The sequence below is a fragment of the Rousettus aegyptiacus genome, unplaced genomic scaffold, assembly GCF_014176215.1.
Source record: "Rousettus aegyptiacus isolate mRouAeg1 unplaced genomic scaffold, mRouAeg1.p scaffold_m13_p_10, whole genome shotgun sequence".
NCBI classification, from domain to species: domain Eukaryota; kingdom Metazoa; phylum Chordata; class Mammalia; order Chiroptera; family Pteropodidae; genus Rousettus; species Rousettus aegyptiacus.
Window position 1 is genome coordinate 86731943 of NW_023416285.1, and position 27491 is coordinate 86759433.

General features: G+C 40.2%; 1 protein-coding gene across 1 annotated transcript in view; it reads left to right on the forward strand.

Moving 5' to 3' along the window:
- The window catches only part of LOC118600331 (LIM zinc-binding domain-containing Nebulette-like), a 207628-nt gene that overhangs the window by 25847 nt on the left and 154290 nt on the right, over positions 1-27491 (forward strand). The window lies entirely within an intron of this gene.

Sequence of the window (27491 nt, forward strand, 5' to 3'; positions counted from 1 at the left end):
TTTTCCGAAATGGCCTTATTTCAGGCTGTTTCTCTTCTTTTCCTGATCTGGCTTGCCATGTATGCATAATAGAGCTAAGTCCTAGGATAGAAATTCTAGACTTTTTTGTTTTTTAGGTCTAGAAGCAACCTTAGGGGCCATCTGGTCAATTTGCTTATTGAACAGATAGGGAATCTAAGATCTGTAACTGGAGTGCTTTGCGTAAAAGATTATCCAGTTATTACAGATATATTGAGGGCTCTTCGTTTTATATCTGGCTGTGTCATTTAACATCTTTCTGATATTTGTCTAGTTTTTCCTGCCTTTTCCTCCAGATTTCCTACTTTGAAAACAAGACTGGCCCTCCTTATTTCATTGCACGGTTATGCTAAGTACAGTTGACCATTGGACAACTTGGAGGTCAGAGGTGCTGATCCCTGCACAGTTGAAAAATCCTCATATACATTTTGACTCACCCAAAATAGTCTACTGTTGCCTGGGAGCCTTACCGATAACATAACCAATCAATTGACGTGTTTTCTATGTTATGTGTATTATATACTGTACTTTTGCAATAAAGTTAAGTCACAGAAAATGTTACTAAGACAATCATAAAGAAGAGGAAATACATTTGCAGTATTTATTGAAAAAATTTTTGTATAAGTGGCCCACACAGTTCAAAGCTGTGTTGTTCAAGGGTCAACTGCTTTTAATAAAGCACTTCTAATGTTTGGGTGTTAACCTCCCTGTCTGCATGTTTTGGGAAGCCTCTCCTTTCCCAGCTTTTGTTATGCATGTAACATGTGCTTGGTCAGCACTTGTTGAATTAATAAAAGGTTAAGGCAATTGTATATTTCTATGCTTCAATCACACATACGCACACATACGCCCACATGCGCGCACACATCCTTAGTCTCAAATTCACCGGTGTGTGAGCACTGAAGTGTTATATAGTTTGTCTCCCAGTTTCAGACATGGAGTATTAGAAATATTTTTGGTAAAAAATTCTCCCATGACTTTAAACAATGTAAAGCAGGGGACACCTTTAGGTGTTTGTTTTGATTTTAAAAAATTGGCCCTGTTAGAATATTCCTTTGTCCGCGCTAGCCTCTGTTTCACAGGCTGCTCTTGACTCTCATTTTCTCCCGTTTTGTCCTGAACCCTGGGTCGGTAGTTTTGCCATGGGGAGAGAGGGAAGGCAGCCATGAACCACTGTGGTGGTGTCACGTAGAGGGCCCTCCGAATAGGGCAAGCCAGAGTCTGTGAGGTACAGAGCACAGGGCGGCTCAGGTCATGCTGATAGATGGGCCCGGTACAACTCAGGCTGAAGCTGTGTTGGGCTGGTCTGTCTGGGCATGGTCTTAGAGGAGGGCCAGGCACATTTGAAGTCAGGTATCTGTGTATCGGGAATACCACCCATAGAGCATGCTTATGAATGATGGGTTACATTACCAAGGAGGATGCTAGGAGAATTGCTGTTCGTTCACGTTTCCCCACTGAATAAGGCCTTTTGTCCCATTACAAACTCTTTAGTCTTGGTCTGGCTGAGGTTGAAATATGTATACCAAGGTGGGACCTGTGCCTTCTACCTAGAAGCATTTGCTATTAGGTCAAGAGGGAGATTTTCAAGAAGAGGAATTCTGCTGAAGGGGGTGTACTGGGTAGGGCTAATAATCCTGAACCCCAGCAACCCTGTTGGGTTAAACCTTGGGGCAGGAATTTGCTGTAGGATGACCACATTCTTGATATCAGAGCCCTCAATATCAGAGCCCTCATCCAAAAGGATGTAATTGACTTTGGGTTCTAAGAAGAGGAAAGCTTAACATACTTTAAATAATCCTTTCTCTGCATAACTTTCACCCACATTCTCCAAGTGACGACATTTAATACATTTTGTCTTTCTATTTTTTTCCTAACCATTGAGATAAGTGCAGACATGATGTCTCTTTGTCCTTAAAAGCTTAACTGTTTTTTTTTCCTAAAAATAAAGGATTCTCTTACATGTAAATACCACAAGTAAAATCTGCATGAGGTCTGTAGATTAGATAGTACTATAGTATCAATATTAATTTCCCAATTTTGAAAATTGTGCGATGTTCTTTGTTTTGTAACAGTGACATTTTTGAGGAGAATAGATCAGGTGTTTTTTGTTTGTTTGTTTGTTTTTTGGTAAACTGCTCTTTATTTTATATTCGTTTGATTTTGCCTCATGATCAGATTCTGGTTATGCATTTTTGGCAGGACTAAACTATTTCGTTAACTAGTGTCACCATAATAAAAGATTATGATTGCAAAAGAAATTATATTAGTTTTAACTGAATGTTACTATTTAATTAATATTGATTTATTGAAAACTACATTTATTTTTACTTTTGCCTTTATTTTATATAAAATATATTGTTATTCTATGTATAAATCTAGCAAGTAATGTATAAAATAAGAACAAATACATTTTGGGTGTTTGTTTTAATAAAGGTCAATAAGTTCAAGATGAACAGACTAAATTCCCATTAATCGATTTAGTTTATGACTGAATTATATTTCCTTAAACGCTTAACAGTGCATTTGTAAATTAATATAGCCAGTTTTCTCTTTAATCACTTTAAATGCCTACTAAAGTAAACCTTAGCAAACAACACTTTAGGCTCTTAAATAATCCTCGTAAAGTTAAAAATTAAACTTATGAATATTGTGGATTTCTCATTCTCTTAAACCTTCTAAAACCATTTGAAAATTTACTTGTATTTTTACCTTTTACTCAGTCACAAGTCTAAAATTCGTTATAATTTGCCTCAGTCCCAAAGATGTCAGATTCTTAAGCATTCCATATAGTTTAATACCTGGCCTACAAAGATTATTCTGAACTTAACACAGAACTATTAATACTATTGCTCGTATTTACTTCAGTGTCTCTATTTAATTCCAAATCTTCCCAGGGTTATCAAGACACATGCTCATTATTGGAAAAAGATCTATGATGTGAGGTAGGCTGAGGTGGCCATGCTAATGGTTAAGGTAACTGGGCCACCATAAGTTATTTATCTGGCAGAGTTTCGGGATTGAGGAAGTATATGTCCAGGGACTTTCTGAATTGCCAGCAAGTCTATTTTATAATCACTATGACAACAGGAGGCTGCGACCTGTTGCTATGACAACAGTAGCAGTCCACACCCTTCAGATGTGATGGATTTTCAACCTTGGTCTGCTGGGTTGATGTCATTTATACCTTTCCCGCATCTGATTTGGGTAGACATCCATCTGCAATCTCATCCGACTTGCAACTAATTTCCTTTACTGCTTGATTATGTTCTGCATGTCTTTAGCTCTTGGCAGCATTATATAGACGTTTTATTCTATCTGATTAGATTTTGCGTTTCCTTTCAAATCTTTGGCCACAAGTTTAAAAAACTTCATGCTAATGAAAATGTCTTTCTCTAATTATTTCATATTACCTTGAATTATAGCCTTTAGAGCTTGGCTTGGATTCCTAGAAATAGTTCCACCAGTGCTGTGTAACCTGATTATGAAAATTCCTAGGCCGACCACTGTTCTTAACATCTATGAGCTGTGTGCACGAATCGTAACTAGAGAAGACAAGTGTGCTCTCTTTTGAGTTGTGTTATTAAATTGCTTTTGATCAGATTTGACGGCTTAATCACAATTGAACATATAGAATCAAATAGGAATAGAGCCTATATAAGAATATTATGAAGTCATGGATAGTGGTATACTGTTTACTTTTGATAATTTAATTTCATTGTGGTTACTTACAGTGCCTGTAAGTTATTCTGTCTCATCATTCTTCTCTCTCTTTCTCTAACCTGACATGCTTGTGTTTTTATCAGCACGCATTGCCCCTGGTCTGCCTCACCACATCTGGTTGATCCATGACCCCTCTCTTGGTTTTGCTATAAGTGGCGGATCGAGTATTTACTATGTATTTCTTCACCCCGTAACCATGGTGGAGGCAGAGCTGATGCCGCTCCCACTTATTGTAAAGGTTACTTCTCTCTGCTTCCTGGGCGAGTCCCTCAGGATTCCCTCTGGGCTACCACATGTAGAGCTTGGTAGAAATCCACAGGCCATCAACGCTCTCTACCTCAGGTGGCCATTTCTTGTATACGGCCGTGTCTTCTTCGTTTTGGAAATTCCCAGCAGAAAATGGACACATTTTCTAGTTGGTTAGTGTGAACTGGGAGAGTGGCGGTGGTCGTTCCAACAATGTGAGAGTGACTCAGTTTCTCCGCTGTGAAGAAGCAAGTTCGAGGCTGCTTCCACCTTGTCCTTTGTGGCTGTGGTCACCGTTACTCTGGGCAGGGGGCGGGCAGAGAGGAGCGGACCGCTGGCTGGCAGACATCCCAGGACCCAGTGTCCACACCATGCTCAGCTCCTCTGCTCGTGCTCAGTGACGCTTCGGTAAGGTGGCCAGAGAGGCAGTAGCCTCAGTGACCATGACCTTGAATGGACTTTAAAGACTGAAAACCCAGGAGGAGATTAGCAGCAGTAGCCGTGGAGTTCTGAGACACTGAACAGGATCATTTGGTCAATGAGACTAATTCTGCAAATCTCTACTTGTCTGGGGCAAAAACAGGTTGATGATGACCGGTGTTTTCCCTATATTTTTAGAGTTATAAATGAACACCGAAGCTATATGAACAGTTAAGCATGAAGACTGAACACACCAAAATAGTTTTGTGTGGTTGAATACAGCAAAGTTACTTGGATGGATATTTACTATATTTATACTTTTATAATGCTAATAATATTTCGTTTAGTATGAGATGCCAGATACTTTGAAAAACAATTGTTTTGTGAATTCTGACAACCTTCTGAAATAAGTGTCAGAATTATCTCCAGTCTTAGGAGCAAGGGGTTAATATGCCGTCCACAGCGACATGACCAATAGGTGGTGTAGAGCCAGAATTAGGCCGTGTCTGCCCACACCCAGGGCCTGTGCTGCAGTCCCTTCCCGAGAGGCATATGATGTGAGGAGTGATGTCGTAAATAGCTCCTCCTCCTCCATAAGAGAAGATGTTATATTGGTCATTTTGCCCTGAGTATGAATTACTTCATCCAGATTGCTTTCTTCATAGTAAGCTGCCGTGTACTCTTGAATAAAAGATGAGATGGTTGAGGGAGGAGAAATTGGAGGTGATTTTGGAAGAGGTTGACCCCTCAGAAGAGGGCAGGCCTTGGCGAGCAGTCAGGTGCAATGGGTGGTTAGGGAGGAGGGAGGGGATTTAGAAGGCTAAAACATGGTGGGGATGCCCCTAGTCAGATTCACCCCCCTTCTCCTCTGGCTTCACCTGAGGATTCCAGATTCTGGAATGCTCACTGAGCCCTGGTGTGTAACTGGGTGAGGCTGCAGGTGAGGGCGTGCAAGACGCAGCAGTCAGGAGAGTAGTTTTCAGACTTTAGTATTTACCAGACACCTTTGGAGGTTTCTTAAGAAATGGAGATTTCTGAACTCTACTGCTAATGAATTGATCAGGCAGGCGTGGGATGGGCCAGAGAGCTCGGTTTGACCAATGTCGCCAGGTTATTCTAACACAGGCGATCCGAAGACAAAGCTTTTGGAAACATCCAGTAAGCTAATAAAAAGTTTACGACCCAAACCAGAATATGGTCTGGTGGCTTCTGTGAGGGCGTGGACTCTCTGGCTGAACTACCGAAGGTACTTGAATAAAGAAAGGGCTTTCTCTCTGTGAGAGTTAAATTAAATCTAACCAGTCGAAGTTCTTTAAGACCTAGGAAGTTCCGCTTCAGAGACTGGCCACGCTATTCTTCGTCACCTGTTAGTTTTCAGCCTCCACCCTTGTCCTGGCTGGTTTGGGGTAAAGCGGAAGAGGAAGAGCAGGCCAGCCGCAGAGAGCTGATGGTGGTCGGGGGGCCTCTGAGAGCACAGTGCCGTCAGGACAGAAACTGGACAGTCCTGGGCGAATCGGGATGGTTGGCCACCCTACTTGCACAGAAGGCCTTATTGTGGAGACCCATCAGTAAGTCTGCTTGGCTTGCGGGAGGGCTGTGCCAGGGTGTTGCAGGCCAGGTGAATAGCTTAACAGGTATGTCCCATACGTCAGTTGGAGCGCTTCCTTTTTCTTTAATGGAGAAGCTGTTTGTGGTTTAGTTACCTTGGCTCTGCAGGATCATTTCCTGCGACTGCATGAGGCTGAATGCAGGTAGCCTCACCTGGCCTTTGAAGGAACTTCTCAACGCCTCGTTTTTGTCAAATATTATTATGTCAAGGATCATTGCGGTCTTTTTTTTTTTTTTTTTTTTTTCTCTCCAGTCTCCACTGAGGCTATAACTAGGTGTGGCTTTACTGAGACTGGATAAATTAGGTCTTACAACAGCTCCTTGAGAAAATAGGATGGGGAAACACCAGAGAAGGAGGTTAAGGGAGGACGGGCTGCCCCGTTGGCAGAGGCCCTGTGGCCTCGCCTCACTGAGTGGTTCTCTTTTATTTGCTTAAAGACGCTCTAGCATATTCTTCTTGAATTCAGTTTGGAAGAGGAAAATGCGTTTTCTTGAGTGAAGAATGTTCTGAGGGTGGAGTTCAGGCTGCTTTGCTCTCAGCTTGGGCTCTGGGATAAAACAGGGCCCACAGACGCGGCTCTGTTTGAACTAAAATGACTCATGAGGGGTGTCCAGGGAGAAACGAGTGAGCACACTGGAACCTGGGCAAGTGCTGTCCTCGCTTGAGGGTGGACTGGGCGAATGGGCAAGTTGAATAAACCTGTTATTGTTTTTTTTTTTTAAAGTAGGAAATATGGAGTGTGTGTCTGTACAAAGATAACCAACAGAGTCTGAAAGAAATTCTTAAGAGGAATCGGAAACCTTTCAGCCACAGCAGCTTTGTTAGACTCAGAGTAGCTCACTTTCAGGTAACAATGGGAATAACATTCTTTGGGATGAACAGATCCTGACATCTGTTAAAACGGCGTCAGAACTCAGTAATCACCCAGTAAGGAGTTTGATCCCCAAAGGTTTCCCGTCTAATTATATTTGCATAGGTTAATATTCAAAGTAATTTGCACTAGTTAAACACATACTAATTGATGGGATAGCTGTGAGGATGGGAAGGAAAATGCTCCAGAAACTTTCTAACACCTTAGAATGGAAACTTCTCCAAACCTAGATAATTAGGGATTGATGGTAAAAAACAAAAACAAAAACAAACAAACAAACAAAAACCCCCAAAACCAAAAACCAAAACCAAAACCAAAAAAAATACTTGGAAGAGGTCATTTATGATGTGGGTTTACATGGACTAATGGAAATTTATGAAATGTGCATGAAATTCCTGAAAAAATCGAGACTGAGAGAATGAATCCTGCCCTGTGATGAAGTTTACAAAGTATTTCTAGTACTGTTATTAAAGCAACCTGAAACAAAAATGCTATAGAGAAAGAATAAAGCAGCTTTGAGTCTAAAAGAGTAGAACATTGCTCTGAGTAAATTCAAGCCAAATTGTGTGTGTGTGTGTGTGCGTGTGTGTGTGTGAGTGAGATGGAAATTTGGCACCTGTTTAGATTTGTCTTAGCTAAGCTTGCAAGTCTGTGGAAAACTAAACAGAGCGAGTTGCACACAGGACAGAGATGACTGTCAACATCAAGCGGTCCCCGGCTGGGGGCTCTGGGGTGCGAGCATGCTACCTGGGAGATTGATGTCGTCACAGAGGCTACATCATTCTTTCAGTCTCTATTCTGCTCTTATTTTGAGTTCTGTGTTTCTTTGGAAACTATAGCCGTATAGGATGAATCAGATCTGTACTGATAATAATAGCTAATGTGAGCTGGGTGCTTACAATGGGCCGTGTGCTGTTCGAGTGCTTTGCCTGTATTAACTCATCTAACTCTTACAACTCTCTGGAGACACGCTATTTTGTCTCTCCTCATTTCAAATGAGGAGGATCTGAGTACAGACAAAGAATCGCTTGACTCAAAACCATACAGCTCGTTAGTAGTAGAATCGAGATAGAGTCTGGCTTCAGAAATTATTCTCTTCTCGCCGCCCTGTGTACTGCCTGCATTCCAAGTAGTGTCATTTTGTTCAAAATCGTACCTGCTTCTTTTACCCGGAAGCTCGGACTTGTACTGATGTAGGTGATGTGAGGGCTGAGGTCTTATAAACATTGAAAGGGTCACAAAAAGAAAGCTGGCAAAACTACGAAGTAGGACTGCTACCTCGTATCATATAAAAGTATTAACTCACGGTGGATCAAAGCCTCAAGTGTAAGAGCTGAAAGTTGTAAAACTCTTAGAAGAAAACAAGGCACAAATCTTTGTGACCTTGGGTTAGGTGATGGCTTTATAGGATAAGGCACAAGAAACAAAAGAAAAAATAAATTAGATTATCAAAACTTAAAAACTCTTGCGCTTCAAAAGACATTCTCAAGAAAGTAAAAAGACAACACACAAAATAGGAGAAAATATTTGTAAATAGCATATCTTATAAAGGACTTGTATCTAGAATATATAAAGAACTGTTACAATTTGATGATTAAATGACAAATAACCCAATTAAAAATGGGCAAAAGATTTGAATAATTTCTTCAAAGAAGATATACAGAGGGCCAATAAGCATATGAGAAATGTCTTAGGCTTTAGGGAAATGCAATCAAAGCCACAATGAGATATCACTTCACACAGACTGGAATATACATAGTCAAAAAGAAAAACGATAAGTGTTGGTGTGGGTGTAGAGAGATTAGAACCCTCGTACATTGCTGCAGAGGTATGTCAAGTGGTGCAGCTACTTTGGAAAACAGTCCTCAAAAAGTTAAATGTAGAGTTACTGTCGTATCCAACAATTCTACTCCTTGGTCTATAACTAAGAGAATTGAAAACATACATCTACACAAAACTTGTACATGAGCATTCAAAGCAGCATTATTCATAGTAGCCAAAAAGTGGAACTCCATAAAAAAAAAAGCGAATCCATCAAAAAGTGGAAATGTCTATCAACTGATGGATGTATAACAAATGTAGTAGTTCTATACAGTGGAATATTATTCAGCCTTGAAAAGAAATGAAGTACTGATACATGATGTAATGTTATGAACCTTGAAAACATTTAGTTACATGAGAGAAACCAGACACGAAAGACTGAATGTTGTATGATATCGTTTATATGGAATGCCCAGGACAAGGCAAATTCATAGAGACTGGTGGGTACTTGCCATAGGATCTAAGATAAAGGAGAGAATGGAGAGTAACTACTAAAGGGTACAGGGTTTAATTTTGGGGTGATAAAAATGTTCCGGAATTATCTGGCGGTGATGGTTGTACAACCACGAGAATATACTATTTAAGAGGAGAATTTTATGGTATTAGAATTGTATTTCAGTTTATAAACATATACACACACCTAAAAAACAAACAAATAAGAAAGCCGTGTCCGCCCATCTGGGAAAAGCATGAAACAAAGTTGCTATTGACCGTTCAAAAATACAATAGCCAGAAATTTTACCAACTTCATTTTGAGAGCCAAAGGGGACTGGGATCCATCTCCTCCCAAATGAGCTTCCTTTTCCTCTTTTTTTCTTTTTCTCACTCCTTCTCTCAAACTTAGTAGTTGGAAGAAATGACTGGTTCAGTGGGGGAGGAAAAAAGATGGCACTTCTGTTTCAGTGTCAAGGTCAGCGTTTCGTGCCATGCCTGTCGAACACTCGGAGGTTCCAAATGTGTTCGAAAACAACAACATTTGAGTGTTGACCCCACACCACCTGTATTAGTTGTGCACCGTGCTGGACTTTTCTCCGGCTGGGTTGGTTTTGTTTTGTTACTTCGGCTTATTCTTTATTTCGACAGAATCCTCATAGTGAGCAAAGTAAAGCCCACTGAGACCTAGTAGTCTCACTAGGAGACATACTAATAGTTTCGGAAACTTTGTTGTTTCTAGTTAATATGCATGGGTCTTAATTGATATTGGGCTTAGCCCGGCATCAACCTTAATCTCAGTGTGTCCTACCGTCATGCTGTCTTTTAAAGACTGGGAGTTAAGTGAGGCTTGGAAACCCAGCTTTAAAAAAACCCAAAAAACCCAGATATAATTGACTATAACTTTGTATTTGGTTCAGGGGTATAATATAGTGATTCAGCATATGCGTATTTTGTAAAATGATCATCATAGCAAGTCCAGTTAACATTCGTCGCCACACATAGTTATACATTTTTGTCTTGTGATGATGACTTTTTTCCTCTAATGCACAGTCTATAGCCACATTTCATTGCTTTTTTTTTTTTTTTAAATTGTTGGTCAAATAAGGAGCCAAACAAGGTACATTTATTGACTTGACTGTTTTGTCTAGTAAGTGTTTTTACATCTATAATTGCCCCCTCGTATCCCACCCCCCTTATAATTCCCTTTATTTGTTGAGAAACCAGGTCATTTACCCTACAGAATGTCCCGTATTTTGGGTTTGGCTGATTGCTTCCTTGTAGTGTCATTTAACTTGTGCCCGTATGCCCGTGTTTCCTGTAAACGCAATAGTTATGTAGAGATGTCCGATTATAATCTGGTTCAGTTTTTATTTTATTTTATCGCAGGTGATGCTGTGTACTTTCTACTGCATCAGTCAGAAGGGACATAATGTCGGACCCAGTTTTAATAATGTTAAGACGCTCAGAGGATTTAGCCGTGTGCCTGATCCCGCCTCTACAAAGTTGCCCATCCACCTTCCACTTAATGGGTTTCATAACTGCTGACGATTTTACCAAGCGAGTTACAAAGTGGAAAATTTTCTAATTCCATCATTATTTCTGCATGTATTAGTTGGAATTCCTTCATGTGGATGACTTTTCCATCACCGATTATTTGGTCATTCTGAAATACGATTTGAAAAGGAAAAGCAGGATACATTCTTCAGTCTTGCCTTTGTATGTCGATTGTCAGAATACAGTGAATTGGGGGCCCTAGAAACTTTTACTGGTAGTTACCAGTGAACTGCTCTGTTCGGTACTGTTTGGGGGTCGAGGCAGAAGGACATCTTATCATGCACTACAAACCCATAGACTTTATAGATCTGATGTGTTCGAATCAGTGGCAGTCATTCTTTTTGGTATTCAAATCGTCCCATCTCTGGCCAGTGGAGGCTCCTCCTAATTGGCCCGTCGGTCTTGTTGACACTACCCTGTTAGTCTGAGCCATTAACTTCTGGGCAGCAGTTTCCATCTCTTTGAATAATTGGATTAGTTGGTCTTTAGAGTTCCTTTTAGTTCTTGCTTTCCTTCCAGAGAAAAGAGGCTGTATTTTAATATTCTACGATAAAATCTCTAATGCTAAACATACACCATTTTCATTTTTTTTTCTCCTAAGAATTTAGACAGTGGGTGAATTAATGCATTGGAATATGAAATGTTTTGGTGTCTTTCCCTCTGATTAGTGTCATACTGGCTTAGGACGTAGGATGCTTCCACACTCTAAGCTAAGTATCTGCAAAACAAATGATATAAACATTTCTATGCTTAAGGCTCTAATGAGGCTTACTAAGGAAGTCCCTGATTTTGAAGATGGTTTGCTTTTAAAATATATCAGCAGACTGGTTGTTATTATTCCAAATGTGATGTTTTTCTCACCATCTATGTAGGGTACCAGGCCGGAAGAACGGATGGCTGCATTTCATCCCGTAGCCCTGATAAGGCAGAACAGGGAACTAAGGAGGGCCTGAGGCCCCCCAATGAGCTGTTCATGGAAGTGCAGAAGGCTGCAAAGCTGGCCAGGTCTTGCCAGGTGGCTGCAGAGTCAGCCTGAGTCTTTACAAGCCGGGAGCTGGAGCCCGTCCATCCAGGCAGCGCCTGACACATCCAGGCAAGCGGGCCAAGTCCCCGAGGCTGTCCCTGGGACCAGAAGGCATCAGCAGGGGGAGGCATGGATTTAAATTCCAGGGCATAAGACAAAAGCTTATCAGATCTAAGAAGAGGGAGCTGAAAATGAGTTTTTATAAACGCTTGAAGGATACCGTCTCAAACTGAACCACGTATAATAACATATAAGAAGGGCCTGAGTTTTGTTTCTGTCTGTGCCCTGTGGAGCACATGAGACTTCAAAGGCAGCTCTCCAGGGTGCAGGGAGAAAAGAGCATGCTTTTATTTCACATTTTGGCACACATCCTCCAAATTATTTTTGATGGCTGGGACACAAAACTCACATTCTAAATTCATCTGCATTTAGCAGATCCACCTTTGTTTTTCTACGGTGACAGTTTCCACTCGTTCAACTCGTGTGTTCTTCCTACTCTGAGGCTCTGTTTTGCAGAGAGAAGGCGAGAGTGATGGTACATGATTTTCAAACAGCCTCCAACAGCCCAGTTTGTTAATCTCCCCCATCCCAACTTCTCCTTTCTTTCCACCATAAGTGTCTTTAGAATTTAAAACAGTTGTTCTTAAGATTGTTTATAACCATGAAACGCCCTTTAAATGGGAGTCTTATGTTGTAAAAATGAGCTGGTTTCACTTCCATCTGGTGGGACACTTCGGTGATGAGCAAATATAGCTTCAGCCTCATGCATGTGCACGTGTGTGTGCGTGTGCGTGCGCATGTATGTGCATGTGCGTGTAAGCTACTAGAGACCCTGAGATTCCATTAATCATAGAAATTAGAGACAGCAAGGTTGTTTGCAATGAGTCTATCTCTCCCTTACCAACACAGAATAGTTCCTTCTGATGTGTTTTCGGGGTGAGTTTCTTTTGGGGGGCCTCTGTGTCCCACTTCTCCCCAGCTACTTTTCCACACCTGTACTTCCGTGCAGACTGATTCAAGCTGTGCTGTTTTTATTGCTTTGGCTTATTTATTTCTGATCATTTTTATAATTCTGTATTCCCTATCCTGTTTGAAACCGAATCCTGATATAGTTGGGCAGTGGTTCTACTTAAAGAGTGATCCTAATGACCCTAAAGTGGTCGTTTTATTGCTATGAGGGTCATGTGACTTCTCAGGAAGAAACTTCTACTCTGTATGAATGAGCTCATGGCCCCTGCTAGGGAGAAAGGCATGGTCTGATTTTTGCATGCCCACAGATGAACCCGGGCAAGATATTATTAGCTTTGATAGCTTTGGTTCTAGACTTCTTTTTATTCCTATGTAATTAGCGCACAACTCATTGGAGTTATCTCTAATCTTTGTTGGTGATGTCTTAAATTATAAATGACAGTAATACAGTAATGATAATTGTTATATCAATATACTAAGCAGTTTGCCCCCATACTCCTTTATCTTCCATCAAAATAGAACCTTTTCTGAAGAGTCAGGTTACGAGTAGGATGAATTGATGTTGGCCTAGTAAGCAATATTGTGATCCAAAAGCATTCGTCAAAGGGCCACGTATATAAGGTATTCTACGGCATTCTGTAAATACCAAGAAGAATTTCAGTCATTTACGTATATTGTCTGCCTTCTATATGTACAAAATTGCATAAACTGGTGCTAGTGAAAACATGCGCGCGCGCGCGCGCGCGCACACACACACACACACACACACACACACAGACGAGGATTTCCTTCAAAGGACTTACCGGTATATTCTAGTAGAGAGAGAGGGAGTAAAAACTTAAATGAAACATTTATTAAATAATATAAGGAAACAATTCTAAATATTTATGTATATATAAATAGTTATATATAAATGTTTATATTTAGTTATACGGAAATGTTTATATAATTTTGGGGAGAAGGAAGACTCAAGTCACGAGAAATGGCACTGGCAAGTCCAGGAAAAAGGACCAGATGGTGAGCATTTGTGGACCACAAGGAAGACCAGGATGACTTACATGGAGGACTTATAAACATAGAAGATTTAGAGAGTGTTTTACTAACCATTTTCATGTATGGATGAAGTTGATGATAGAGAACTTTAAGAATGTGAAGTTCTATCTACAGACAGGAAGTAAGTAGTCATGAGACTCAAACTATATCAATGCTAGTTTAAGAAGTTTATAATGTTTGCAGAGGTTGAAAGAAAACTATAAAATTGTAAGCACTTGTATTAGCAAATATGGTGGAGTGCTTTAAAATAATTCAAGGCACAAGTTTACTGTTGACCTTGCACAAGATGAGTGTACTCCTGTAAGTTCTGAAAGAGTGGGGATCTGCTCTTATTTAGCTTTGTATCTCCCAAGAGGTGCATCTTAGCATAGTACCTTGTATGTGGTTGATTTTGAATAGTTTTCATTGGATGAATATAAAGACATCCTTTGGTGTTGGCCTCAAGAGAGGCATTTGTAAATGACAGTCACTTAGAAGGTGGGCTCCATTGTCTGGGGAATGCGTTACACATAAGTTAAGTCCATTTCTAGTAGGTTTTTCATAAATATTTTTAGATGGTTATTAGAACCAGCCAAAATGATTTTTTGGAGTATCTTCTCTAACTCCAGTAACATAGAAGGTATGTGAGACTTGATTCTTGGCATTACAGAAATTGCTTTGGGAAGATGAGAGTATTAATTGGTGAGAAATTAGAAAATCAAAAGACAACACACAAGGCAGAAAGACTGGAGGGGCGTTAACGTGGGTATCTTCACTGATGCTCGTTGTTTCTTTTTGCCTTACGAAAATGATCTACGTCCTATTATCAACTGTTATCTCCATTGAGGACTCAAATCAGTGTGTGTTCTGGATTTCGTACCTAGACACTGAGCATTTCCCCATCATCGTAAGCTTCAGATCTCTGAATCCAACCAGATCGAGTCCCTTTTTCCTTTATCTGTCTATTATAACACTGTCGTTCAGGCTCACAATCATTGACTATTTCCGTATATCCGTATTTCCTTATGTTTTTCAGTTGCCATGGCTACTCTATTCTGGATCGTGAGTAGATCGAGAGAATAGAAGAGATTTTTAACCATGTGAGCCCAAATATGCAGAGCAAGTGTGGTGGGAGAAGGAAGTAGTGATGCTCTCGGGATGCTGATGGAAGACACAGATGATAGAGGATAGAGTTTTGACTTAAGGGTACCGAGAAAGGTCTGTTTCAGGGCAAGTGACACAAGGGGAGAAATTCCCACATTCCTTATCTGTTAACTTGCTTAATATTGGTATGTCAGATTTTGATAAATTGAATTTTGCTTTAAATGTTTTAGTATTGAAAGGATGCCTATTATGAAATTTGCATTCTTTTATTACTGTATTTTTCTGGTATACTGGTAGGTTTATACACAAACATGCTGATTCTTAGCTCCGTGATCTCTATAGGCTGCTGTATGTGTAGTTGTAAATCACTAGAATGGACTGTCGTGTGTGGCGAGCTCTCTCTCACTGGAGATATTTAAACAGAGGTGGCATTACTATTGCAGAGGCTGAAGATATGAGCCTGGCATTGGGTCAGAGATTGGACTAACTCTCTGTGACCCGTTTGAAGATTAAGATTTTATCATTTTATAGTGATTCATAAGAGGATTATTTGGCAATTTAGTTTTACTGCTATGTAATATGCTGGCAATAGGCATGAATTGATTTTGGCTTTCTTTGTGGCACCTTGGAAGGCATAAGTTTAAACACTTAAAAATGACTTCTGACGGTGGTGCCATTGGCAGAGTGTTCATTGGTTACGCTGTGATTACTGAATTACACTAAAATATTATTTTGACTTTGTTGACGTGAAACTCATTGGTAGGAGAAGAATTGAAAGCACTGTGTTTACCGTTATCATGGCACTAAGGTGGTCTGCAGACAATTAGCCTGGCCAAGTTTATTAAGTTATATAGTTTTAAAGGCTCAGGGCATCTATCTCTTTGTAAGAGTGGTGGAAAGGAGTAGAAAGAAATATTGTTTCCTTCTTTGAACTGAAGCCATACAGGACAAGAGATGAAAGGTTGTAATTTTGGGGTGCTTGATCTACACTGTAAAAAAAAGTTTCAGAGCCAGACATACTTTAGAAATGATCTCCTGGGATTTTCAGCCATGTCCAATTTTCTCGGTCTGATGCTTTCAGGGGTTCTCCCTCTGCTTCAGGGAGGAAGCTAGAGGTTATTGTATGAAGCTTGAAAAATGTAGTTCCTTTAGATCCTTTGCCAGTATTTCATCACCATCTTGAAACAAAGAACATGGTAAACATCTACAGCTTACACAATGAAAGAATTCCTTTGAACCTGATCGACTATAGAGAAATATCTTCATAACGGCAAGTGCAGAGTTGCGTGTATGTAGCACGAGCTCCAGTGTCTTCCTCTGGTGAGCTCAGTTCTCCCCAGCAGCATCCTCATTTTTGTTCTGACACTCTGGTATAGGTGATCCTGGGTGTTCTCTGCTATCGAGAAGTACTTTTGAAAGTGCCAATTAATAAATGTAGAAGAAATAATGGAGGAACCCCCCCCCCCCCATTTTACAACCACCATAGTATTTAAAAAGTGATTCAGGCAAGAATGATCAGTGGATGCTAAAATCAGAGAGTGAACGGTCATTGGGGCACAGAATATTCTCCAAGTGTAGCCTGTGGATCACTTAATTACAAAGGGGAAAAGACACGTTTACATGGAGAATACCTTAAACCTGTGATCAAATTTAAGCACTTTAACGTCACCCAAAGTGAAAAAAATTGATGTCACGTACCTACTGATTTGATCCCTGCCTGTCACTTAGGCAGCATTCCTGCCCCAAATGTTTAACCTGAATCTTATCATGAGGAAACAGTCAGACAAGTCCCAAAATGAAGACTTCTTAGGAAATACCAGTCACTACAGACCAAAAAAAGCTGGGGGAGCTGGTTTTTGATTAAAGGAGACAAAAGAGATATGACATCTAAATGCAGCGTGTGATCTCAGATTGCATTCTGGATCTGGGAAACAGCTTTAAAGGACATTTATTGCATCATCTGGGGGAAATTCTAAAGTGGACTGTGTATTAGATCATAGCATTGTATCAATGTTAAGTTTTGTGAGCGTAATAATTTTATGTATGTAAGAGAATGTCTTTGTTCTTAATGGATTCATGTTGAGGTATTCATGACTTCATTGTCATGGTGCTTGCTACTAACTTCAATATGAATATATAAAATATATGCTAATTTTATAATATAATTTATATAATAACAAATGTAAATATTCAAATTAGTCAACTATAATATATTATACATATTTGCTTGATGCATGTGTGCATGTATAAAGCAAATATGGCAAAATGCTGATAATTGGTGAATCTAGAAAGAGGGCACATTCATTGCACTATGTTCGAAAACTTTCTGAAGTTTGAAAATTTTCGAAGTCAAAAGCTGTGACAAAAAGAACTTTCGTTTAAGGGATGAGGTTAGTGGAGACCAGTGCTGAGTTGTTAAACTCATGTTCATGGGAATACGGCACTTCATTACTGTTGGATAAAGCAAAGTTAGACAACACAGCCCATTGCAGATAAGTGTTCACAAACATAAAGTGAGCTTGATTCAGATAGTCTAGAATTGAGTATTTTTAGAGGTAAAATCGCTGTTGGACATAGTCTTTCTCCTATTTCCACAATATTGACTTTCTCCTGTTGTGAGTCCTTAGCTCACAGGATGGTTGTAAGAATTAATGAGATAATGTATGTGAAAGTGCTTTGTAAGCTGTGAAAATAATGTCTCTAAGTTTCTTTGTGTTTAGGGTGTAACTTGTGCTGAATTATAATACCCAGTGTTGTATTTTATCAGAATACAGAATATGCATTCATAGGAAGACAAACTGGAACAGTGGCTTCATTCAGACTCATTTCATAACATATGTAATTTAGAAAAATAAAGCTGCCTCCGTTTAGATGAGATTAACAGAGTTCTGCCTTTTGGCATATATAGAACAGTGTCTAAATTCATATAATAAATATTAGCTTATTTGGAAATGAAACAGAACTTCACTTTTTATGCTCATTTAACCAGTTGTGCTTATGGAAAAATCTTTCCCTACAGGTTGGGTAAAGAACCAATAAGAAGAACATTAACATAAGTCAGTAGGATATTAAGTAGAGAAAAGCTCCGAGTTGCTTGCTGTGCTGTTGACTTGTAATAATTTCAATTTACGTTTTTAAGTATGCTTTCAGAATTTTATTGTTATACTAAATATAAAATCGAGTCGATGTATGTGGAACATGGGAATGAATACGGAAAATGAACATTTTGCCTCTTCAGAGGGAGGTAGGCCAGATTTCATTGGTCATGGCGGTGAGGTTAGTAGATTAGCCCGAGACACTCTGGGTTGTTATCCCTGTTAGTTGGCATATGAGGAGATTATGATGATGAATATTTTGAATGACAACAATCATTGAGTAATTACTATGTACTCAGAGTGATGCTAAATGTTTTCTGTTATTTTTCTCAGTTAAATCTCACAACATCCTTATGATATAGATATGTACTTTTAATATTCTTATTTTACAGATAAGCAAGGTAGACTCAGGTTAAATAACGTATGTAAGGACATACAGAGAGTAATGGTAAAGTTGCTACTTGAAGCCAGGTTGTCTGACTTCAATGCTCATTTCTAACCACCATGCTATACTCAACCGACTCAAGTTGATATTGGAGAGAACAGATTAAGAAGATGTGGAGACTTTGAAGAGATGACATGGTTCTAGTAATAATAGAGTTAAAGGGACTAGAATTAGTTTTTCAAGTTAAAAATCTAAAAACAACTAGGGAAAATATTTAAAACAACAGTTCTCAGACATTAGACAAGTAGCACAAAGTAGTAGTAATCTTTCAGGGAAGAGAAACAAATGACATTGCTTCAGCTTACTTCCTGGAGTATATATTGTATTTTCAAATATATAACAGAGCTTAGCTATCACCCTTAGGGGAAGACACAGAGTTCAGAGTTTGAAGAGGCTACAGCCACCAGAATTCACGGAGTAAGGTCCTGGGCAGGAGAGAACTACAAAGACAAACAGCGCCAGGAATCTGCAGAGTTTTCAGTAGATGCATGCGAGAAAACTGCTTGAGGCCAGGGGAAGAGATGGCAAAGAATCAGGTAGAATCATTCCTGGAGCTCAATAATTTACTTTTTTTTTTTTTTTTTTACCACCCGGAGTGGAAAGACCTCCAACCATACAGGGGATCAGTTGGAGTGCTCAGAGGATGTTGCCTTTGTTGCGGTGGAAAATTAGCCCTTAGACTAAAGAATATTCTGGTCTTGTTTAACAAAGCTTAAAATCAAGCCATGGAAGGATCAAGTTGTTTCCAAGTAATTTTACTGCATTCAACACAAAGCCTGAAAATATTTAAAGGAATATAAAAACTCCAGCCCCAAGAGAGTAAAATTTACGTTGTCTAGCATCCAGTCGGAAATTACCAGGCATTCAAAGAAGTAGGAAAACATGACCTATAATGAGTAGCAAAACAATCTATAGAAAAAAGCCCAGAAACAACACAAATGTCCCCTTGATTCATATGTTGAAGCCCTGACCCTCAATGTGATAGTATTTGTAGATGGGGCCTTGGTAATTTGGTAGTTAGAGTTAGCTAAGATTATGAGGGTAGGACTGTCATGATGGGATTAATGGCTCTATAAGAAGAGGAGGAGAGAGAAATTGGTCTCTGCTCTGTGAGGACACCAGGTAGCTGTCTGCGATCAATAAGATCCTCACCAGGAGCCAAATTGCCTGACACCTTGAACTTAGACATTTAGTCTCCAGAACCATGTGAAGTAAATGTCTTACTTAAGCTACTCAGTTTATGACATTTTGTTACAGCATCCAGAGCTTACTAATACAAGGTTATCATGAATATACACCAGATGTTCAAGTAGGGAGAGAAAACATGAGTATGATAGAGACAAGAAACATATAAAATATCCTAATCAAATTTGGATAGAGTTGAAGAATACAATCACATGAAAAGAATACACTGGGGTGATTAACAACAGATTAGACACTGTGGACAAAATAATCAGTAAATTCGAAGATATAACTAGTACCTAAAATAAAACAAAAGACTGAAAAAAATCATCAGAGCATCAGTGGGTTGTGGGATAATAGTACATAGCCTGTCACACTTGAAATTGTAGTCCCGGAAAGGTGGGAGGTGGATAAGGTACAGATGCATATTACAAACCCTAATGAAACCACTGAAGAAGAAAAACAATGAGGTACAGCTGATAGACCAATAAAGGAGATAAAATGGAATCATAAGAAAAAAATTCAAAAAAGTGAAAAAGAGGAAAAAAGGGAACAAAGAATAGATAGGAAAAATAGAAAATAGTGTGCTGGTATATTTACCCCACAATGTCAATAATCACGTTGAATGGTCTAGACTCCACTCATTCAGGCAGATTGTGTTGGATTGGATAAGAAAGCAAGACCCAACTCTATATGCTGGCTATAAGAAACTCGCTTTAAATATAAAGACACAGATTACAAATAAAAGGGTGCCAAAAGGCATCACCTGCAAACATTAATTAAAAGAAAGTTTGACTGATTTGTCCAGGGTCGTCCTACATCATTCAGTTAAGCCTTATCAAAATGCTATATCTCGTGACACACCCCTGAGTATATTACTTCCCAGATGACGGGCACGTCCTATCCATCTTTGTGGTTTCCACTCTTAGTGTTTTGTACACAGTGGTGCTTAGTAAATATATGCCGGTTAGTTGAAAGCATGATGTTTCCTAAACTCAATTATAGATGAGAATTGCTTTACTTTCTTGGTACAGTGGAAAGATGTGCTCAGTAAGCGGCAGATCTTGTTACGGTTTCCACTCATTAAACTTTTCAGAGTTTCCTTTGGGCACGAAGTTGTGTTACTGGTGTGCTTGACACTTCTTGGTTCTGGGAAGGTCTCTGAGGTAGAGTAGAAATGACTGCGGTAAATATCACTTCGGGTCCGCACATGACAGGGAAGCCAGATAACGTGGCTTAAACAAGACGGAAGTGTGCTTCCTTGTCACTTAAATCTGGACCGAGGCAGTGGCTCTGCTCTATGAAGCCATCGGAGACCCAGCCTCATGCTTGTTTCTCACCATCCCTATGTCTTGCCCTCGTCCAGAGGTTTCATGGTCACCTCCCACCAACATCCATTTCCCCTGCAACAAGAAAGAGCAGGGGGAGGAGAAATGAAAGCTACAACCGGGAAGTTTCACCCATCACTTTTGTGCAGATCTTTTGGCCAGAGCGCTCTTACTTGGCTGTACCTAGCTGCAAGTGAGCTGGGCAGGAAGCCTTATCTTGGAAGAACAGAGAATAGATTTGTGTATTGGGGGGGGGATGGGGTGGGGTGGGGGAGGGACTGGCAGTCTTAGTCACAGGGAAGAATCTGAGCACCACAGCAGTTCTAGCCCTACAGATGACTAGAAGTCAAGAAGTTCATGATATCGTAGTCTCATCCGGTCACTTCTTGCCTCCATTCAGGAAGTGTGACATGGGGGAGGGCCTGAGGGGTGAGGCCGAAAGGCTTCAGGCTTCTACCCCATTACCGGCCCACACACTTCTCTTTCAGCCTGTGACGGGGGAGGCAACCCTCCTTTCTCTCAAGTTACATTCTGGCCATTAATACTTCCTCCAAAGAAACCACAGAACGTTCCCATGGAAGGTCGATATGCAGAGTGGAATCTCCGATAAGCAAAACTGCTACAAGCGGCATCTGAGGAAGACTGGAAGGAAATGTGTTGTTACCATGCAGTAACTTAGTAATTTAGTCATTGCTGAGGACTTTATAACGCTGTTTAAAAAAAAAAAAAATCAATTTCTTACAATTTCGCGAAGCAGCTGATTTTAATTCTTACTCTTTCCAAGGGACGAAACCGAATCATGGGAGGATATATAATGAAGCAGCTCTGTTCGAGGAGGACATCTGTGGCAAAGATCAATCCTGGAAACCCAAATTATGGGTTTGCCATCCATGTCTTTGCCTATTAGGTCCTATTTTTCTTTTTTTTGGGAGAAAGTGAGAAACGATCTAAAGAAAATGAAAGAAAAATTTAAGAACTTTCCTTCCCAAGCCTTGTGTTCATAGAATCAACACGTCTCTGTAGATTGTCCCGAGGTGGGCCCCCCTGAGTTCACAGGGAGCTGGACAGTCTTGTCCTCAGAGCCGTGCGTGATGCTCTTTATCTTTCACACGGGGCGCAAAAGTGTTGCTTAGCAACAGTGATTCTTCCAGCTCTCGCAACTGCTGCAGCCGTGGAACTGACAATAGAGTGGAGTTTGAGAGTGAGATCCTCATTTTTCAGCTTCTTCACCACGGGGAAGGAGAATAAAGAAAGAAAAGGCAAATAGGATGAAAGTACCACAGTCAACAGCCCGGTGCAGAAAAGCGCTGGCTGATGTTGGAGAACGATCAGGGACCACGCGTCCAGCTCATGATTAATAAACGCTGGCTGAGAGAATTAAAAGTGGGTGATCGCAGCGGCAGAGGTTAATTAGAGAAAGTGAAGAAGCAATAGAACAAGACGGCCTGGCAATCTGGAAGCGGAAGTTCCTGACCAGCTAGGTGTCCAGTGCACATTCATTTTTGCTCTGTTTTGGGATTTCGTTTCCTTCTTTTTTTGTTGTTGTTTCAAGTTATTGGGCAAGTTTTTGAAGGGAAATAGGAAGGATCAAGGGAGGCTTGATTCTTTTCCCTCGACTCTTGTATTGTCAACCTTAATGGATTAAGCAGCTTCTTACTGAGTTCTGAGTGTTTAAAAAGATGTTCGGGGCAGCGATGTCCAGTAAGGGGCTTGGGCTGGCTTCCTGTGGCGTTTGAGGCAATTTTAATGTTAGAAACACCCCGATTCTTCCGGCTGATACTCTTTCTTGCGCTTCCCATCATTTCATGGAGATACAATGGAGGAGCATGTGCTGACCACTCACATGAGATATTTCAAACCCGAGAGATTACAATCTTTCATAGCAAATTCAGTTACAGCCCTTTGTAGAGCAGTTTTCTGAAGTGAATCAGATGAGTTTTTTTTTTTTTTCTCCCAGAGCTGAAGGAAGTCAGAGGATGAAATAAATAAAAGCAGAGAGGAAATTGAAAGGGGTGTGTGGGGGGGAAACATATGTTTTCAGATGATATTTTAAAATAGATGGAGAGTTGATGAGACAAGAGATACGCAAACTGACTCCAGATGGCGGGAATAGCAGTGACAAGCTGGTGTAAAGGGACAGAGTGCAGGCTGGCACCAGACGGGGAGGAATCGAGGGGAGAAGGGAGAAGGAGGCCGCTATGTGTGGGGGGCGGGGGGGGGCAGAAGGGGGGTACTGAGAGTGTTTGGGGTTACACAGAAAGAAATAGGATGATCGAATTTATACCCTTCCTTTTTAGTTTAATAATTTACTCAGTAGGTTCAAATCTTGTAATAGACCTTTTTGTGATATGTTTAATGAAGAATGCAAACTTGTGTTTCACTCTGCCTTCGTTGCCGTGGTGATAGGCAAAACGAGTATTCAAATCATCTCAGACTAGAGGCCACGGGAGGAAGCGGGCCAGGAGGGACCCCATCACATTTTGTTTTTTCTGTTTACATTTCAATTATCATGATGCATATTGAAGACTATTTGTGCTTTCCTTTAACAGTCTCGTAGAACCCTAAATGACCTGAGTTCATTTTCATGGAATATTTGAGGGCGGGAATTATTGAGAGAGAGGAAACTGAGAACCAAGAAATGATTCTAGTTCTAGCATTAAGATGGGCAAAGTGGCTTCTCTTTACTCAGAGGGACAGAAACACCCATCCACATTTCCTCTGGGTGAAAGGATGCAGTCTAATTTGCATAATAATCATTTAACATCAGTGGCTTTCCTGACTCTGCACTTGGCCCTATGTTTTCATTCAGTGAGCATTTATTGACTGCTTACTGTATGCCAGGAAAAGGTTTAGGGCTACAAAGGAAAAAGTCCCAGGTTTGCCTTTGTCTTGTGTGAATAAACGGAAATCTCTCCTTTCGTATCTGTGCTCTGTGTACGGGCTGCAGCGTTATTACCTGAGAGTGGCTTCCAGCCTGAGTCCTATCACTGTCAGAAACGCACGCCCACCCCACGTTTTTGCCTCTTTCCCACTGACCCATCATTACTGATTTCTGCCTCTTCCAACAACTGTTTATGCTTAGATAATTGTTGGTATCAGCACTTAGCTCCCATCAAAATTCAAAAGGACGTTTTTGTAAGTGTTCATTTTATGTAGGGCCATGAATTAAAATGGCAACACTTGTCTAGTCCATTAAACAAGGGAAAAAATTAGGCTGCAGAAGGTGACTGAACTTTGTGTCATTAGAGTCTTTTGCATTACATCAATAAAAAAAAAAAAAAAGGCCGAAGTCTTTATTTATCGTGTGGTTCCTGTCATGTTTCAGAGAAATGCCAGTAATTTCAGTTGTGATTAAAGTAGTTGCTTTTGGGTGCTTTGCATTCCAGTTTCATCGGAGATTGACTCAGCCTTATCTTTTCTGTTTATATTTCCCTTGAACTTTTTCATTTGTTCTTGTTGCTTGCCATGGAAACCTGTTCGTAAATCTTTTGTTGGTAATGATGTAACCAGAATGGCACAGGCAGAGCCCAGAGCCTGACAACACACAAAGGGCCTGGTTTAAGCAGTGCTGAAATGGGGGCAGGCCTATTGCTATAGGAAAGAGGAGGGACATCCTGTATTATTGAGTTCATTTTATTTGCTAAGAGGCTACAAAGAGATACTGTAAATTTTGTTTGTAAATGGCGCAGAATTGGCAGTGTGTGGGCCAAAGTTTCCAAAATAGTGGCATCTGAGGAGTTAAAACTCCTACAAGTGTATTTAAATGAAATGTAAGCTGAGAGATATATCACGTTTTTGTTTGTAAGGACAGCTTGCAGGTTATTGACGCTGTGATTAAGAAGGGTAGAGGAACCAATGGGGGACGTAGGATGAAATCGGTGGGCGTAGAGTGAGGGGAAAAGTTAAGACAAGGAAAGGTAGGCTGATGTGAAACCAGTCTAAATCTCTGTTAAAAATATGCACCGACAATCAAGTAGCTCTAAAATCTTGTGTGAATATTCCATTCTTTACGGATCTTTTAAGACCATTTAAATAACTTCTTCAGACTAATTGAAGATACTGCCGTCAACAAAGGTGTTTTTGTTTGTTTGTTTGTTTGTTTGTTTTTTTGAGGAGTAAATTTTGTCCGCAAATAGTGTTATGCCCAGGTCGAGCTAAAAGAATTAGCTGATTGAGGTCACATAGTGAAGAGAAAGCCAAGGTGGGTGGGGGGAAGGGAAGAGGGTCTTAGGATTTCACTGATTTCTGAAGCCCAAGGTAGATTGTATTTCTTTCACATAGGATATTTTTTTTTTTTTGTCACAGTATTAACAACAAGATCATTTGGACCCGCACATTTCTCTTTGGAGGAAAATAAGTTGAGATGCCTATGAGTTCTATCCTATTTAAAGAAAAAGCACAGCATCACTGTTGTTTTAAATGGTACATTTTAGAATGTTGGAGCCAGAAGTTAATTTGGTCTTACTTCTTCGTTGTGCTGATGAGGAAGCTGTAAACTATGAGGTTAAGTGATTTCTCTAATCTAGTTAGAAAATTAGTGGAGACCAGGACCCAGGTTTTCTTACATTCTGGTTCTGGCCTTTTTCTTTCTAGAATACTGTGATGACAGGTGGGAAAAAGAGGTAGGAACAGCTAACTCCAAATCTTTCCTGTCCCAGTCTCAAAAAGTTGACATCCATAGCTTACTTCTGACCGAGACAGAATGAAGCTAACCAGTGGCCAGGAGACACACATGCTTGGGGTATCCTTCTGTTTTTGAGCACGGTATTCTAAATTCAAGTTGAAGTGAATTAATATAAAATAATTTCAAGATTTAAGAGATAATTGCCACTCTGATTCGAGTCATATTTTCCATACTTCGGCATATATACATTAAATATTATTTTACACTCTAAATAATAATCTGATTTGCTTCAAAATCCTTAATTTAAGTAGCAGTTTAGTGGTTGGATTTTAAGGGTAGAAATATGCTAACATCATAGTTTAACATCCTTAACTCAGTGTTTTCCAAAAGTTTGTTGATTTCAGAATTAAACGAACCTTCTATGTTAGGGGAACTTGTAGTGTTTCGATTTCTCTCATTCTGACCCTGATCTCCTTGTTGTTCTTCCTACCTGCTTCTCTTAGGTTAGATTTTCCCCAACTCAATCCACACCTTGGCCAAGTGTCTTCACACTTGACCACACGCAGGATGAATGTGCTGGGTAAGAACATTTGTGAGACTTATCCGTGAAATTTTGGTGGACCTACGTATAGCCTAAGGAGCTGACTCTCAGACCTCACCTCTTAGATCCCAATACGGTTAGTTTGAGACGAAGCCCTGGAACCTGTATTGAAACGAATACTCCCATTGACTTTGATGCAGGTGGTTGGTTGCACTAATATAAATCATAGGGACACCTACACTTTGGATCTAATTATCTAATTAGTAAGAGCCTTTTCTGGTTTTGTTTTTTTTGCAGCCACTGGTTCTGTGGGTGCTACCTTTTTTTTTTTTTTTATCAGCAGTTAAGAACAGTTAATGGGGAAGAATTCTAGTATCTTCTACAATGTTGTCATCTTCCAGTTGTCGAATCTTGTTCAGTGAAGTTCACTTTCAGCTATGTGAGGCTGGGAAGACAAGAGGTGACCTTACTTTGTCATCTGATGTTAACAGGGACGTGTAGAACACCTAATACCACCAAAGAGTGACATTGGAGAAGGGACAGAATTTAAACAGTAGCTCACTTCAGGCCTTCTTTAGACCTTAGGCCTTCTTTAAGAAATTACAAGAACAAGTAAAGATGAGTAATGATGCTTAACGTGTCAAACCACAGACACACAGAATTTTTTAAGGAAAGCTTGGAAAGGAAAACGGCCTTTCACAAAAATGACAAAATGTTTCCTGGTTCTAAGCGAAAAAAATTTACCTCTGTACAAAACAAGATCAGTGAGAACTTTGGTGTGATTCATGGAGTGTGAATAACATACGCAGTGGAGGCTTAGAAAACCAGTCTAGGACATTAAAAAAAAAAAAAAAGATTTCCATAAGAAGTGTAGTGATTTGTGTATGAAGCTGTAGATTTTTCAGGAAGAAATATTTTTCTCTTCTTCTAGTGGGTGAACTGAGATATTTGATCAAGATAGAGATTTATGGATACAGGAGCCAAGGAGGCCCCGCGTGGCTTCTCCCAACACTCTTTAATCTTGAAGAAAGCACTTAAAACATTTTGACCACATAGAGTTGCACATTCTTTCTCCTGTTTCAGCTTGTTGGCAAGAGTGGCAATTTGGAAACGTTACCCCGTTTTCACGGGCGTAGCAGGCTGGGTAAACACCGATGGAGTTTTTTCACTGCTCGCGGAGCGCCTGATGAACTTGGCTCTGGGAACCGGGTTCTTTCGGAGCGCTGTGTGATGGGAGGAGCAGACAGAAGCAAACCAAGAAAGACTGGAAGCCATCTTTTCCTACCCGTTTCTTTCCTTTCCATCTATAAAATTTCGTCCAACTCACGGCCATCTAATAAAACGCCTCAAACACGCTGGGCCAGTAGACCCTGCACCACCACTCATATCTTTGCCAAATTCTTCTCCTCTGAGTCACCAGGGTAGACACAACCAGGTAAAAGGAGACGGA